The sequence below is a fragment of the Megalobrama amblycephala genome, linkage group LG1 (genome assembly GCF_018812025.1).
Source record: "Megalobrama amblycephala isolate DHTTF-2021 linkage group LG1, ASM1881202v1, whole genome shotgun sequence".
NCBI classification, from domain to species: Eukaryota; Metazoa; Chordata; class Actinopteri; order Cypriniformes; family Xenocyprididae; genus Megalobrama; species Megalobrama amblycephala.
The window spans coordinates 61,758,744-61,775,957 of record NC_063044.1 but is presented as its reverse complement, the minus strand read 5'-3'; the positions used below and the strand labels follow the sequence as shown (position 1 = coordinate 61,775,957).

Sequence of the window (17,214 nt, the reverse complement as noted above, 5' to 3'; positions counted from 1 at the left end):
CTGGTGACCAGTGTGAGCTCCTGGGTAGCTCAACACATTACAATGCTACATGCTATGAGAAAGGTAGACTCAGAGAGCCCTTTGCAAACAACTACGGCCAGTTGATGACAGGTATGTCACAGGGGTTGTGCCTAAAGCCAGACTAGTGGCAAGAGGCTTTGAAGAGTTAAACACACAAGATTTGCCAAAAGACTCACCTACATGTGCTACAGAATCCTTGAAAATGATCATGGCAGTTGTAAGTCAAAACAAATGGCAGCTGAACTCCATAGACATTAAAGCAGCCTTTTTGCAATGTAAAACATTGGAGAGAGACATTTACATTCGTCCACCACAGGAAGCACAGAGTAAAGGAACTGTGTGGAAGTTAAAGAAGTGCGTTTATAGGCTAACAGATGCTTCCTTGTACTGGTATCATAAAGTCAGAGACACAATGAAGCAGTTGGGAGCTTGAGTGTCAAAAGTGGACCCAGCAGTGTTTTACTGGCTCAATCAATATGGCAAGGTGAAGGGGGCCCTTGCATCTCATGTGGATGACTTTATCTGGGGGGAACCAATGGATTCTCCACAACTGTCATCCCTCAGCTAAAAGCAGCTTTTCAAGTTGGACAAGAAGAGCATGACTACTTCAGCTACATTGGAATGGAAGTTAATTCTGTGGAGGGTGAGATACAAGTGCATCAAAGAGCATACAATAAGAATTTGCAGACTGAAAAAACAAATGTCCTTGTTGTACAAAAAATTGTTGATTGACATGTCAGATAATACACAACATATAAAACAACAATGGGAAATGGAGATGAATGTTACCTTGGATGACGATGTTTGGGTTAATATATGTTCTGGTTGTCATAAGGGTGTGGGCAGTCAGATCTGGAGGGAATTTGATTGGAAGACGAAAATCAGGTTTTTCAGGACTCCGTTGAAATCTTTCCTCACCAAGAGTAGTATGAGTGACAAATGTTGGAGGAAATGTGGATTGGTCGGTGACCAAACTCATATTTTTTGGGACTGCCCCATCATACATTGCTTTTGGAGGGACATTAAGGGCGTTGTGGAAAATTTACTAAAAGTGAACATATCTTTTGACCCCCAAACTTTTTTATTGGACATCTTTCCAGACAACCTTTCACAAGATCAAGCATTTCTTCTCCGTCTCTTCCTAATGACGGCTAGGAAAATGATAACAATCTGTTGGCTAAAGCCTGAGCCACCTACCGTTACGCAATGGATACAAAAGTTAAGACAAGTTTATTTAATGGAACGGTTGACAGCACAACTGCAACTAAAAGTCACAGCCTTTGAAAGAAGATGGGGTCCAGCTATTGACTTTCTGAAATAGGACACAATCTATGCCTTAATTTGTTTGTTTCTGATTGTAAATAATGTATGAAGCCCACTCTCAGGACAATGTTCATGTGTTTTTGTCTTTATTTTTGTTTTGTGTGTATTCATAATAAAGTAAAAAAAAAAAAAAAGAATTTGCAGACTATTCCTATTGATCCCACCAGAGCAACACAGCGTGACGCAACCTTGACAGATAGTGAAATGGACATGTTAAAGTCAAAGATTGGACAAATATTGTGGGTAGCAAGACAGAGTAGGCCAGACATTATGTGTGACATATCCATCCTGGCATCTAACACCAAACATGCAACTGCTCAGATTCTGCACTGTGCTAACAAACTCATTAGGAAAGTCAAATCAGAAGATGTCGTTTTGAGGTTTCAGTACCTGGGTGAAAACGGTTCCCTCAAACTTGTGGTGTACAGTGATTACTCTATGGGAAACCTCTCTGATGGAGGCACACAGGGTGGACATTTCATCATGCTTATGGGTAAAAATGGAAAATTCTCACCCATATCCTGGCAGTCCAAGTGCATCCGGAGAGTCGTGCGGAGTACATTAGCAGGAGAGACTCTGGCCCTTGCAGATGGGATTGATAGTGCAGTTTTTCTAGCTATACTCTCTTCTCAGAAACCACTACCGGGGACTGTTCATCCAAAGCTGTGCTCATTGTATGTGTTACAGACAATCATTCTCTTCTCGACGCAGTTAAATCCACAAAATCTGTCACAGAAAAAAGACTGCATCTTGAGATCAGCAGTATGAAGGAGCTCATACTCTCTGGGACTATTCAGCAGGTTGTGTGGTCCGCCACCAAAGAGCAGCTGGCTAACTGCTTGACCAAAAAGGGGGCATCAGCACTTGGACTACTTAGGGCACTCAGTTAAGGTGTTTGCAAACTTAAAATCTGAATGAACTGTGCAATACTTTGCCTCTTTTGTGTTTAACTTATATATATATATATATATTTCCTTGTTTACCTGTTCTGAAAAGTAATGTTTACAAGCTGCATTCTTAAAGCACTTTTCTTTAAAGAAAAAAAGGGGAGATTAAGTTATGTTTTCCCTTGTACACACAAGGTTTTGTGAGTAACGCGATGCTTGGAGTATTCTGGGAGTTTGTGCGATGTCTGCTTGTCACTGTGTAACTGGTGTGCAAAGGTGATGGAAGTAAAAAAGTTACCGCTTAAAACAAGTCTGTTTATTGAGTCAATGCAAATCAGTACTGGTTTTAAATGTGGAATATATACTTGAAGCCATAATACTTCAATATTAGGTAACATCAAATCCATTCTCATTTTAACTGGAATATGCTCTTGTATGTAGATTGCAACCCCGCCACCCCTTGCATTTCTGCCTTTCCTATATATATTGTGTCCTTGTATATGGAATGAGGAATCCAGATGGGTCTCTGTGGTTGCAAAAATATGTAAATTGCCTTCCAATAGAATATTTGCAATTTCTGTTAACTTATTCCTAAGACTACATATGTTTAAATGTCCCAATCGGAGTCCCTTTTTTGGTAGTTTAGCAGAAGTCACCATCTTTGATTATTTTGAGAAATAGGATCTGATATATTATAAGAGTCTGCATGGAGCTACAATTTCTGCATTTACATTCATAATAACTTGGTCCAAACATGAAAAAACAGGCACACCCATTCATACATACATAACACCTCCCATAATTTGTATCCTCATAGTCTGTGATTAACTGAGTGCATAAAACTTAAATCAAAACACAAAACAAAACAAAAACTGCTTCCTAGCTCTCCTAACTCCCCTGGGTTAATGTCTATTTTTGCCACGCATCAGTTCAATTAGCTAAACAGTACCTGACCGATATCTCAGTCTCTTGTAGAGGATGACGTCAGACGGTGGCCTCAGCATCTTCCAGTTGTGCTTCTGCCATATTTTTTGTTGCTCTTGTCCGAGGCATAAGCACTGTCCCAAGTAAGATACACAATATACTTGACTATTCCTGGTTTAAGATCATAAATTGCTGTTCTGATCTTAGAGGATCATAGAGGATTAAAAGTTATCCCAGGAGGAGCAGTGAGTTATGGAACCTCTACTCTGCCATCTTGATTTATTTATGGAGATGAGATATAAAAACCACCCTGTACAGCTATGATCAGCTGTTCGGCTGAGATTTTGATGTTTTGTTACGGAAAGGCCATAGCTAATCGGTTGGTTCTTGTCAAATGACCTGTGATGCGCTTGCGGCATTCTGAAAAGTTGAAAATGTTTCATCTCGATGAGCCTGGAAAACGCACCGCATACACGTTACGACTGCGTTGCTCCCATTACAAGCGCGCCTACCGCGTGGTTACGTTTGAAATAACTGACTTGCACGTGGAAAAGACGCAATATGTGAACTTCTTAAAGCAAAGAATCACAAGCATCTTTTGCTTTTCTGTGAGCAGAAAAGCTGTTGCTGTGGCACTGCGGTGAAAGAAAGCCACGACTTTATACATGCGACCAAGCACAAGACTGACGCGAGAAACGTTTAAACATGCTTGCAAGATTCGATGTGTGCGCGAAACACTTACTGAACTAGAGCTGATTGAGACATACCTTTATATGTGGTGACAACCTGGCTTCTCTCACTGCCACCTCCATGTTGCAGAGTAGGTCATGTCGGCAGCTCAACCAATAAGATTAGACTGCCGTCATCAGGGCCGCATTAAGACTACAAGGGGCCCCTGGGCTTTACCTCTTGAGGGGCCCTTCATCCACCAGCAGTATTACCTACATTCACTCAATCTTCTTAATCACAAAGTCCAAGTTATCAGCCTTTTATTTTGCATGAATAAATGCCATTACCAAAACATCCGAATCTATAGGTCCATTATAAAATATAAATATCACTGCATGAACTATATATTGGCACATAGTCTAAACTATTTGTACAGGCTACTCATTTTGAAGGCTGCATCCTCCAGAGGTCGCATTTGAAGGCTGTATACTTCATTGAGGCTGGCTCATTTAAGAAAAACAACCGTTGAAAGAAAGAAAAAACAGAATTTTGCACCTCACGAGGAATAACCATTAATTTTATTATGGTTACTTTTCTTAAATAAGACATCCTTAATGATGTATGCAGCCTTCAAATGCGAGCTCTGGAGGACGCAGCCTCTGAAATGAGACGCAGATTCGAACAGTAACAAAGGCGTCAGTTTTACTGTATCAATTCCAGCGTGAGTCCTTTTATTTTGGAAGTGCATGCAAAGTGGATTTGCTTTCACACCGTAAAGATGTCATGTCAACACGTCAACAACACAAACCAAACTCTTCCAGTCTCGGCTTTTTGAAGTCTCAGTCTTCCAGTCTCAGTGTTTGAAGGCGGGTCAAAATAGATGTTGTTCGCGAGCAACCGGCTGCCATTATGCAAATTTTTACATTGTTATGTAGGTTTGTAACAGAAAGTGAGACTGGAATTGCTGAAGACTAATTTCGGCAACAATTACTTTTTTATCCTGTGCTTTGATCTTTAAAACAATGTGACAAAAACACACGCAAGTTCGACCCAAATGTTTAATGTCATGATTGTTACCATTAGTACCATTAGTATTTGCATTAGTTTATATCCAGCTGGTCGCTTTTATCGATTCGTTATGCAGAAAAGTTGTATAATTAAAACTTAGTGTCATGAGAAAGCAAACATATCGTCATGCAGCAGACATATATAAACAAATCAGAAATGCATTCGATTTCAGTTCTCTTTTATCATCACTGTAATACAATACAAATCTTATTTAAATAATAATCAGTGTTCTAAAATGGAAGCAAATAATGTATACATACATACAATGTGTGTCTAATGTCAATGCTACTGTCACAGTTCCCGTGTTCCCTCGTCTCCTGAACTCTATTTCCCATAGTCCTCCTGTTCTCCACACCTGCACTCACTTCCCTCGTCATCTCCCCATCATCACAGATCATCTTCACCTGGACCTCCTCGTCAGCACTCCCCATATAATGGACTCACTCCTTTTCCGTGCTCTGTTGTGTTAAGTGTATGTTTGGTGCTCCTTGCCTTTGTTCATTAAAAGTAATATATGTGATTGTGGGAATCCGTATCTGCCTCGTCTCTCTACCAGCGTACCTGTAACAGAAGCACGGACCTTAAACGTTGGATTTTCCACAAAAGAAGATGGAGACTTTCCCCAGCTCCCTGGCTCCTGCTCCTCCTACGCCTCTCTCTCATCTGTCAGCCGGCGATCGCCTCATCGGGCTCCTGCAGGTTGGTCGTTCGCTGGAGAGGTATGTGGAGGAGTTCGTTGAGCTCGCTTTTTTGTCTGACTGGCCTGAAGCATGTTTAATCTCCCTGTTTCTGGATGGACTAGATGACGACACTATCCGTTTTGGTGAACCTGATTATCGCTTCTTCTTAAGCGAAACTATCAATTCCATTTTGTGGTTAAATGACTCCAAATTCTATGTTGATTGGGTTCAGGATGGGTGTTTGTCTCTAGTCCATCCAGAAACACGGTTGGCCGGGCCAGTCAGTCAGCCACCGTCTTCTTCCGCATGCCCCTCCAGCGAACTTCCTGCCTGTTCAATGCTGGACCCACACTCCTCCGCTGGGTCCAGAAAGCGGAGGAGGAAGAAGAAAGCAGCCCCAGCCCTCTCCGAGCGCGCTCCAGCCCTCTCCAAGAGCACTCAAGCCCTCTCCGAGCACGCTCCAGCCCTCTCCGATCGCGCTCCAGCTCTCTTTGAGCGCGTTTCAGCCTGTCACGAGCCTTCAAATGATGCTGCTTGGCTGATAGACTTTTGGACAGAGCCAGCATCTCCAGTCTCTGCCGAGCCAAGTTCTCCAGTCTCCACCGAGCCAAGTTCTCCAGTCTCCGCCGAGCCAAGTTCTCCAGTCTCCGCCGAACAAAGTTCTCCAGTCTCCGCCGAGCAAGTTTCTCCAGTCTCCGCCGAGCAAGCAGTGCCAGTCTCCGCCGAGCAAGCAGCGCCAATCTCCGCCGAGCAAGCAGCGCCAGTCTCAGCCGCCGAGCCATTATCTCCAGTCTCAGCCGCCGAGCCATTATCTCCAGTCTCAGCCGCCGAGCCATTATCTCCAGTCTCAGCCGCCGAGCCATTATCTCCAGTCTCAGCCGCCGAGCCATTATCTCCAGTCTCAGCCGCCGAGCCATTATCTCCAGACTCAGCCGCCGAGCCAATATCTCCAGTCTCCGCCGCCGAGCCAGTATCTCCAGTCTCCGCCGCCGAGCCAGTATCTCCAGACTCAGCCGCCGAGCCAGTATCTTCAGTTGCCGCCGCCGAGCCCTCAGCTCCAGCCGCCGCCGAGCCAGCCGTGCCAACCGCCGCCGAACCAGCCGCTCCAGCCTGCCACGAGCCGGCTCCAGCCCACGTATCCGCTCCATGCCATAGACTATTCAAACCACCCCTGAGCCTCCCAAAGTATTTTTTTGGGGGGGGGGCTAATACCCGGGGGTGGGGGACTCCTGGGCGGGCTCTCGGACCCTCCATGGCCGTCCGCGGCACCAGACCCTCCGTGGCCGTCCGCGGCACCAGACCCGCCGTGGCCGTCCGCGGCACCAGACCCGCCGTGGCCGTCCGCGGCACCAGACCCGCCGTGGCCGTCCGCGGCACCAGACCCGCCGTGGCCGTCCGCGGCTCCAGACCCGCCGTGGCCGTCCGCGGCTCCAGACCCGCCGTGGCCGTCCGCGGCTCCAGACCCGCCGTGGCCGTCCGCGGCTCCAGACCCGCCGTGGCCGTCCGCGGCACCAGACCCGCCGTGGCCGTCCGCGGCTCCAGACCCGCCGTGGCCGTCCGCGGCTCCAGACCCGCCGTGGCCGCCTTCAGCCCCTGACTCGCCGTGGCCTGCCAAGACCCCTGACCCGCCGTGGCCGCCCACGGCCTCTGACCCGCCATGGCCGCCTTCGGCCCCTGACCCGCCATGGACGCCTTCGGCCCCTGACCCGCCATGGCCGCCTTCGGCTCCTGACCCGCCATGGCAGCCCAAGGCTCCCGACCTGCCATGGCTCATGGATCCGCCCTGGAGACCTCCACACCTGTCCGCTACTCTCCCTGCACCTGTAGGAGGTCTCCAGGACGCCCGCCCTCCCTCCCGGTGTCTCCATCTACGGCGCGAGGTCGCGCCTACCGGGAGGGGGGAGTACTGTCACAGTTCCCGTGTTCCCTCGTCTCCTGAACTCCATTTCCCATAGTCCTCCTGTTCTCCACACCTGCACTCACTTCCCTCGTCATCTCCCCATCATCACAGATCATCTTCACCTGGACCTCCTCGTCAGCACTCCCCATATAATGGACTCACTCCCTTCACTCCCTGTCCGTGCTCTGTTGTGTTAAGTGTATGTTTGGTGCTCCTTGCCTTTGTTCATTAAAAGTAATATATGTGATTGTGGGAATCCGTATCTGCCTCGTCTCTCTACCAGCGTACCTGTAACAGCTACAGCCTTTGTGTAGATATTTAAAGATGGTCATCTTTAAGCATGACTGTTTGGATTTATATGAAATGGTAAGACTTTATAATAAGATTCCATCTGTAAGGTTAATAAAAGTATTGTTCATTGTTAATTTCAACATTTCAACATTTTACCGCATTGAAAGTTTTCAGAAACTGTATTTTTGATTTGGATTTTTATTGGACTACTGATGACTGCAGGGTTCAGTGAGTGAAGGGTAGCACATCAGTCGAGAAGCGTAGCGCCACACCACGTCTTTAAAATTCGAACACATTGTCTTCTTTGGGGCTGTTCACACAGAATGCGCTTTTCTGCGCTACTTTTTGTTTTTTTTTATGTAAACATGCGCTAGAAGGATCTGCAGAACCGTTGCGCTCGCGTCTTGATGCATGACATAGCTGAACTGATTCATGGCTTTAGAATGCTAAGTTAAAATCAGTTAAAAAAAGTTTTAAAAAGCGTCTCGAGACCTTGCGGTTTCCCCCATTCCACTGCCCGTGTCTCGCATTTTTTTAAAGCAAAAACGCATTGTGTACGCACACAGGCAGCGCCACTGGGTCTGTCCGCGTTGTCCAGATACTGATACTTAGTTGCTTGCTGCTAGAGGCGGCACGTCGTAATGAACTTCACGCGCAGAACAGCACATGTATTCATATCAAAGCGATGTTAAAGGGACAGTCATCACATTATAAAATGCGGTTATATTTTTTCCGGATTAATTTCATTTTGAGAGATAGAGAGGTGAGAGAAAGTATTGCTGAAATTACTTCACAAGAAAGTTTTTATATTACTGATTTGATGTGGTAATCTGTGGTAATTTATTGACTAATAAACATTTGCGGTAATGTCCCCATCTCTGTAAATGCAAAACCTGAGAGAATGGGAGAAATTATGGTTGGTAACACGGATTCTAGGCGTAAAGCCAGCAACTTAGACAAGTTTAAAGTCAACATTAAGAAGGCTGATCCGGCGATAAGAAGTGAAATGCAAGGGATCTTTATTTTTCTTTAAAATTAGAGAAATAGAGGCCTGATTAAGTGTTTGGGGAAGCTTGAGCGAAACAAATGAATCAAAATACATTTCAATCAAAATGGGGGCCAACTTATCAAAAATGTTTTATAAAACTCAACTGGGTACCCATCTGGCCCAGGGCATTTACTAGACTGCATAGAAGTAACAGCCTGAGTAAGTTCTTCTATAGTGATGGGTTCTTCTAACTGAGCAGCAGAATTAACAGTGGGTAGGTTAAGTTCACTAAAAAAAGGCATCAAAAGCAGGGGGTCATCAATTTGTTCAGATGCATATAAGGAAATAAAATATTCTTTAAAATAATCATTAATTAGCTGAGGGTTTGTTGTTACCCCTGATAGGGTTTGAATCTGAGGAATGTGATGAGAGGATGAGCGATGTTGCTCATTTGATCTTGTACCTTACCTTTATATCAGAATATGTCTGTTTCCATTTCTTTAAACATGATAATGGAAGATCTGTGAAATTCCCTTAAAGGTGTCAAAACAACCCCTATATCTATTTTCATCTATTTTTGACACTTGACCAGTCACTCTGACCTAGCCGTTACACCAACTAAGATAAATCCATTTGACCTTTTCTTATTAGACCAAAACATAAGTTTGATTTAAGTTTTCCTATGCTTATGGTATAAAACAGATGGGGTCTTTGATAGTTTAGCCTTTTCTTTGCTTTTCTTTACTTCTTCTTTGCTCTTTTTGCTTATTGCATCTTCTGCTTCTTCTATCCTATCTCTCATATCTTTCATCTATTAGATACAATACTCTGGATTTTATTAATAACTATTAATTACTTAATTAGTTTGTCTTTATAATTTTTAATTAATAAATTTGTTTTTCCTTATTCAAGTTTGATCTCTGACATAATCATTGCTGGACTGCCTTGATCTCATTTTCTCAAGTTTTTGCATCATTACCTGTGCAGACTTTGAAGGTGTATTATGTCTAACAGAGGAGCGATCAAGTTTAGGATTTATCCAGCAGTTAAAATCACCTCCCAGAATAAGATGACGCGAAGATGTATCAGGCAGTACAGAGAATAAATGTTATTAATAAAATTATCATTGTCCCTTTGCATAAACATTAGTGATTTAGTGAATCAGTATTCCCACACCCCTGGCTTTACCCTTATTTCGGCACAGTTTGTCAAGAGCCTCTTTTTCAGAAAGTGTCAAATTTGACTTTTTGTTCTGAGATGAAGATGACTGCTCAAATAAATTAGTCACATCCCTTTCCACTAGCCTACAATATGTATCAATAGATGAATTAAATACAGATAGACAAAAGGTACTAGTAGGTTTAAATTTAGTTAGAACATTATACACACGTGCATTTTTAAAAAAAAAATATTTTATTTTTTGAGCATTTTTATAGAAGCATTTCGGTCTTAATGTCCAGAAAAACTCCAAAAGTTCAGTCTTGGTGACAAAAGGATCTGTGGCTTTATATGGATCAAAACTTAACCCCTCAAAACCATATTAACTGCAGCCCTTACGTTGTCTCTGATTGAAAGGAGTAAAAAATAGAAACAATTTCAAATCAATCTCGCTTTATGTACAGCAAGATTCTATGCCAATTAAATGTCTATGTTAATTCAATGTTAAATAAGTGATTTAATAAAGGTTGAAAAAATATTCATTTTATGACCATCTTGATCTTTTTTTCTAAAAATCAACTTTAAATTTCAACATTGATTCAGTGATAATGTGGTTGATGCATTAACACTGATTCAATGTTGATTCAGCACTTTTGCCATCTTGCTTAACACCTGCTCCACGTTTTGAACGCGATCTACCACCTTTTCAATATGTGTTTTTGCCTCTGTTATATTTTTTCAGTTCACATTGGTGAGGTCAAATGCAATATCATTAAGTTGTTGTTTTGTGTCCTTGCAGAAGTCTCGTATCTCCTCCAGAACTTTTGCCAAACTTTCTGCGTTACCTGGATTGCATTGGTTAGCATTAGCTTTGCAGTCTTTCCCCTTGTGAAAAAGAAGTGCACTTAATTGTATTGAAAGTGTACTTTGTGTGTACTTAGTATACTTTTTAAAAAGTGCACTTGCTGATAATACAATATAATTAAAATTAAAGGCCACTTAAGTGTACTTAAATAGAATATACTTTAATGGCAATATTTATTATTATGCTTAAGTGCACTTTTTAAAAATGCACTTTGTAATAATGTCAAATTAAGTTGTACTTAAAGAAAGTACACTTTAATGAAAATATTTATTAACACGCTTAAGTGCACTTTTTAAAAATGCCCTTTGTAATAATGTCAAATTAAGTTGTACTTAAAGAAAGTACACTTAAATGACAATATTTACTAACACGCTTGAGTGCACTTTTTAAAAATACACTTTGTAATAATGTCTAATTAAGTTGTACTTAAATAAAGTACACTTTAATGACAATATTTATTATCATGCTTAAGTGCACTTTTTAAAAATGCACTTTGTAATAATGTCAAATTAAGTTTTACTTAAAGAAAGTACACTTTAATGACAATATTTATTAATATGCTCGAGTGCCCTTTTTAAAAATGCCCTTTGTAATAATGTCAAATTAAGCTGTACTTAAAGAAAGTACACTTAAATGACAATATTTACTAACACGCTTGAGTGCACTTTTTAAAAATACACTTTGTAATAATGACTTATTAATTGTACTTACAGAAAGTAAACTTTAATGACAATGTTTATTAACACACTTGAGTGCACTTTTTAAAAATGCACTTTGTAATAATGACTTATTAAGTTGTACTTAAAGAAAGTACACTTAAATGACAATATTTATTAACACTTTTTAAAAATGCACTTTGTAATAATGACTTATTAAGTTGTACTTGAAGAAAGTACACTTTCATGACAATATTTCTAAACATGCTTAAGAGCACTTTTTAAAAATGCACTTATTTTTTACCTAATTATGACTTTATAGTGTTTTAAATAAGTAAACTTATTCTGATGTATTGACTTATATATTAAAGCACATGAAAAATAATTTATTTTAATTTCAACTTAAGTGTGTTGTCCAAGATGACATTTGTTAATGTATTTTAAATGTGCTTAGTCTTTAATAAATACTGTGTGCATTAATACACTTGAAATTTATTTTTCTGAATTTCAAAACACTTGCTTATACAGTGTATAATCCTGTACAACTTATTGTTGAAATTTTTATCACCAGCTCCTGCTCTAAACTCGACTAGTGTCAGTTTTCTACATAATATTTGACATAAAATGTTTTTTTTTTTTTTTTTTTTTACGGAGTGCTGTATTTGTGATACTTAATGCAACAGTGCTGTACTTTACACATCTGTATAATACTTATAATATCATTGTTGTTATAAGTTGATTAAACCTATTTAATTGCAAGCAAAAGTTTAACAGATCTAAAAAATAATTTGAATTCATATTCAGTTAAAATACATTTAATTTTAATCAGACTAAACTATAAAATAATTGAATTTCAGTTAGGTGAATGAGTCAAGTTCTGTAAACTTACAGTCTAACTACAACAATGAATTAGAAAAACTTCCAACTTGAACAAATTTAATCATGCGCATGCGCCACAATACTACGTCATGACGGCGCATTACTTCACCAGAGTTTGAAAAATGCACCTTCAGCCATCTTTCTGTGATCGCGATGCGCGAGGCAACTTTGCTGATCAAAGAAGAAAACAAAGGAGCGCACGTTTGGATGACTACAGATGAGACGTTATGTATTACAAATAAGTAAGTATCTTGATATTGATATATGCTCTCTTCATTTTTATTTTTTCACCGGAACATAGCAGTTCTTATGAGTGTAACTTATTTAGTTTAATCGCAATATGGAGGTGAATTAATCATGTTTCCTGTAATTTATTTATGATTGCATTATAGTAATTTCTTATACAATATGAACGTGGTCGCGTGTGCGGGCGTGTTCAAAGAATTTGGCTGCTGAAAATATATTTTAATTGAACTCTGACTTTTTAAATCATTTTAAATGACTTTAAGTTAAATTTGCAGAACTAAATTCAAAGATCTGATCTTGTAACATTTAAAGACAATTATATACATTTAATCGCTATTATAACCACCAGTAATGCTTATAATCTATTTTTCTTTTTGCATTTGAAAAGTTAGTTGTTCAATTACTGTTTGTGTTTGTAATATGTAATATTTTTTGTGCTTATAGTTATATATTCATTTTGTAGGATCAGTACAGATCTGTCAATGGAGACAGTGCAAGCTGTGTGGAATCAAAGACCCGTATTGATGAGGTGATGTTCCATGTTTTTCCATTAATTCAGCCACCCTGATCACACACTACAAGCTAAAACACTGCCATCAACTGTCCTTATAGCTTTTAAATGCTTTGAATCTTTTCTGTTTGCAAGTAATAAATTCTCACCTGTGCACTTACAAATCCCCATATAATCATTATATATTTATATTTACATATAATGATATTATTATATAATTATTTTCAAAGCAAAACCCCTCAATTTGCTTGGGCCTTGGGTTATTTATCTATATTTGTGTAATTGATAAAGTTATGTTTAATTCCTTGTAAAGTAGGAATAAAAATGTTTATAAAAATGTTCTCTATTTTGAAAGGCCAGTGTCAGTGAAGATGGTGTGGTCACTGGAATCCTGGTGTTTGTGGCAAATGTGAAGGATGTTCTCCCAGGATTTTACTACAGTGTTGTCCTGATGACTGAGGTAATTCATCTTAGGTGATGCAGTTGCGGTCAAAAGTTTACTTACACCTTGCAGAATGAACTGCTTCATCAGGGAAGTACTAAATAAAGAAACAAATACAATGCTAATTTGTATGATTTGTTTGTTTTATAATAAAGTTATGATTATGTAAACTTCAGAATTACATAATCATATTTCTACTCTAAATTGTTTTTTGAAATATAAACATTTAAATTGTAGCTGTCATAAATTATGTATTCAAACATTAAATACATAAATTAATTATAAAAAAATATTTAAAATAAAATTATAATGAATATGTAACGTGGTGCATATAATTAGCAGAATGCTCCTCTCTATAGCTGACTAATGAGTTTATGCTGAATATGATTTTTCTGAAGTAAATGTGACGTTACATGACATTGTTTACAAGCTGTTTCATTGACGTCTTTCCACACGTTGAAACACTGATTGAGCGATTAAATGTGACAACTTATGGGTCAGTTGTACTGTATGTTGTAACACACCTTCAGATGTTCATTCATATTTATTTCACACTGTAACTGGTATTAAAGTGGAGGAAATTATCAGTACACAGTAAACATCTTGGCCACAGGCTTCAATCACTATCAGCAACTCTTTGCCTTTAGGGAATACCAAATGGGTTTTTATTATTTTCAAACCTACAAAGGTGGATATAAACTTTGGAGTTCTGTATATATATCTATATCTATTGATTTCATTCGATTGAACCAATTATAATAATGGACTGACTCTTACTTCTTTTTTGTTTTTTTTTTCCTCCAGGTATTTATTTTTTTACTTTCTTGCCTCTTTGGAACATGTCCATTTATGCATACTGTGTAGAGGTGGTTCGCAGCTTCATGGACATTTAAGGTTTTCTGCCGATGAAGAGCTTCTGGGACATTGACATAAACAGCACTTTTTCATACAACTTAAAAAAAGGTGGTGACAGACAATTTTGGTTTTCTTGTTTTTGTGCCTTTGGAATTCATTGTTTTTTTGTTTGTTTTGTTTTTTCTTTTCAAAATTACATTCACTGTAATGCTGGAGTAAGATTTTAGAAGAAACCTTTTTGTCCTGTTTAATGTTTGTGCTAGTAAGGGTTGCAGAGCTTATAAGTAACAAGGTTTACAAAAGGTAACACTTTACAAAAGGTCTCGCTTGTTAACGTCAATTAATATATTAGACAACATTATCTAACTATGTGCATTGACTTTTTTTTTTTTTACAGTATTTATCAATATTTGTTAACATTAGGCAATAAAAAAAAAATTTTTCTCAAGTTAATAAAATGTATAGTTATTGTTCATGTTAGTTTACAGTGCATTATCTATTAACATATGCAACTTTTGATTTTAATAATGCATACATAATATTAACTAGGATTTATAAATGCTTAAAGTATTTTTCATTCATAGTTCATGTTAACTAAAGTAGTTAACTAATAGAAAATTATTGTACAGTGTTACCCAAAGTTTTGAATCTTTTCTTTTCTTTACATTTTGTTTGTATTAATTCATGGGTGTTATCTTATTTATCATCTTATACAGAATGATTTTATCTGAAAATGTAAAAATGCAGAAAGATTGTGATGGTAGGTTTAGGTACCTTTGTATGTGATGGAGAAAATGATAGTGCATATAAGCCTCACTGTCCTCCAGACTCTTTCTAAATGAGAGTTAAAGTGTTGTAATTGTTTGTGATTGTGTATAGTGTTTCTTGGGTTTTTCTTGTGCATCAACAAAAAGGTTTTTGTGCATTTGTTTTAGAGATTATTTTGTCAGTAAATGTAGAGGGTTTCAATTTGCATTTGTGTTGATTGTAATATTTTGAAATATACTAAATTGTAACTTCATTATTATATGTACAAAAAATGTAATTACAAATGTATTAAATTATATAATAGTGTACATGTAAATTACATTAAAGTATATTTAAGTTCGCATTAATTGCTTGTCAGTACATTCGGAAGTATACTTTTACCATATTTTGAAGTACATAAAAAATTGTATTAAAGTCCTACTTAAGTGCTTTAAAAAAATCACTCAGAAGTTCAACTTATTGCATTTAATATGAACTTAATCTGTGATATATTTGAAATTAATTACAAATAGAATGCACTTAAGCGGCTGAAAACATTACATTTAATTCACACTTAAGTGTATTGATAACTGATATTAAAATATATTTTAGTTCACATTAATTGCTTGTTAGTACATTGGGCAGTGCACTTTAACTATATTTTAAAGGTACTAGAAGCAATTACGAAGGTTGTCATAAAGTTGTATTAAAGTACCACTTAAGTTGTTCAAAAAAATCACTCAAAAGTTCAACTTATTGCATTTAATATTAACTTAATCTGTGATATATTTGAAATTGATTACAAATAGATTGCACTTAAGCGGATGAAACATTACATTTAATTCACACTTAAGTGTATTGATATCTGATATTAAAATATATTTTAGTTCACATTAATTGCTTGTTAGTGCATTGGGCAGTGCACTTCAACTATATTTTAAAGGTACTAGAAGCAATTACGAAGGTTGTCATAAAGTTGTATTAAAGTACCACTTAAGTTGTTCAAAAAAATCACTCTTAAGTTCAACTTATTGCATTTAATATGAACTTAATATGTGATATATTTGAAATTAAGTACAGATATAATGCACTTAAGCGATGAAAACACTACATTTAATTCGCACTTAAGTGTGTTCTTTTAAAGTATATTATTTTTGCAATAAGTACACTTTATAAAAGTATACTAAAGTGCACTTTTTTATCACAAGGGTCATGTGGTTAGGACAGCGATTTTCTGCACTTTCTACATTTACAGGTTCGCCAATGGTGCTTTTTTTGTTTCCATCCCTTCTCTCTATTCTTGCCCCTCTAATCAAATGATTGATTTGTCTGAAAGATGATATATTTGACAATTTAACAGGGTGTAATGAATATAAATTAATATAAATTGGAGGAGCTATTACTCTATGCAGCCATTCAGGGCGATGACATCTCCGGAACCCCCCTCACACAAAATCTTTTAACAGTGTAAGAATGGTTCAATGTATTGAATGCTTTTCAAAGCCATTTTGTGTTCAGAACTGAAAGTGAAAGAGAACAAAGACATTGAGGAGAGATGGAGATAAACCTCCACACATCAGGACAAATTGGCATAAATTCAAATTTATCTTGTCCTTGGGGCAGTTTCCTCACAGGTTCTTTGTACCTGACCTAAACCCAAAGTCCAGTGTTTTGCATGTGATTTCCTCACACGGCAATACAATTCCATTGACCTACTTAGCAGTCAACGCTTTCACAGTAAAACTTCTAGCATGCAATGCAAATAATTAATTTGTTAATCAAATGTTTATTCTCCTGAGGATGAATGACTGGTGTTTGTATTGGTGTTGGTTAATGAAAATGTATGTTTATACCAGTGGCATGACTGTTTTAAAAAGTGGGTGGGACAGGAATGTGTGTTGTGGTGGGGGTAAATAAATGCACAAAATTTATTGACATAGACCTCATATTTAATATGATAGCTTCATCTACAATAATACAATATATTATTAGTCTTGAGAGTATTAGTCAAATGCATGGATCCACATTTAGTATTAAGGTGCGTCCCAATTCGCGTACTTATGCACTATTCTATGATGTTTTTAAGTATAAATAGTGCAAGTAG

At 38.2% G+C, this 17,214-nt stretch overlaps 1 protein-coding gene and 1 long non-coding RNA gene across 2 annotated transcripts in view; both read left to right on the top strand.

The window, feature by feature from the left end:
• Positions 1-17,214, top strand: part of LOC125278251 (zinc finger protein 850-like) — a 301,964-nt gene that overhangs the window by 15,505 nt on the left and 269,245 nt on the right. The window lies entirely within an intron of this gene.
• On the top strand, positions 12,088-14,420 carry LOC125278418. The gene is made up of 4 exons (XR_007187139.1): positions 12,088-12,551; positions 13,019-13,084; positions 13,422-13,526; positions 14,313-14,420. It is a non-coding gene; the product is annotated as an uncharacterized LOC125278418 (long non-coding RNA).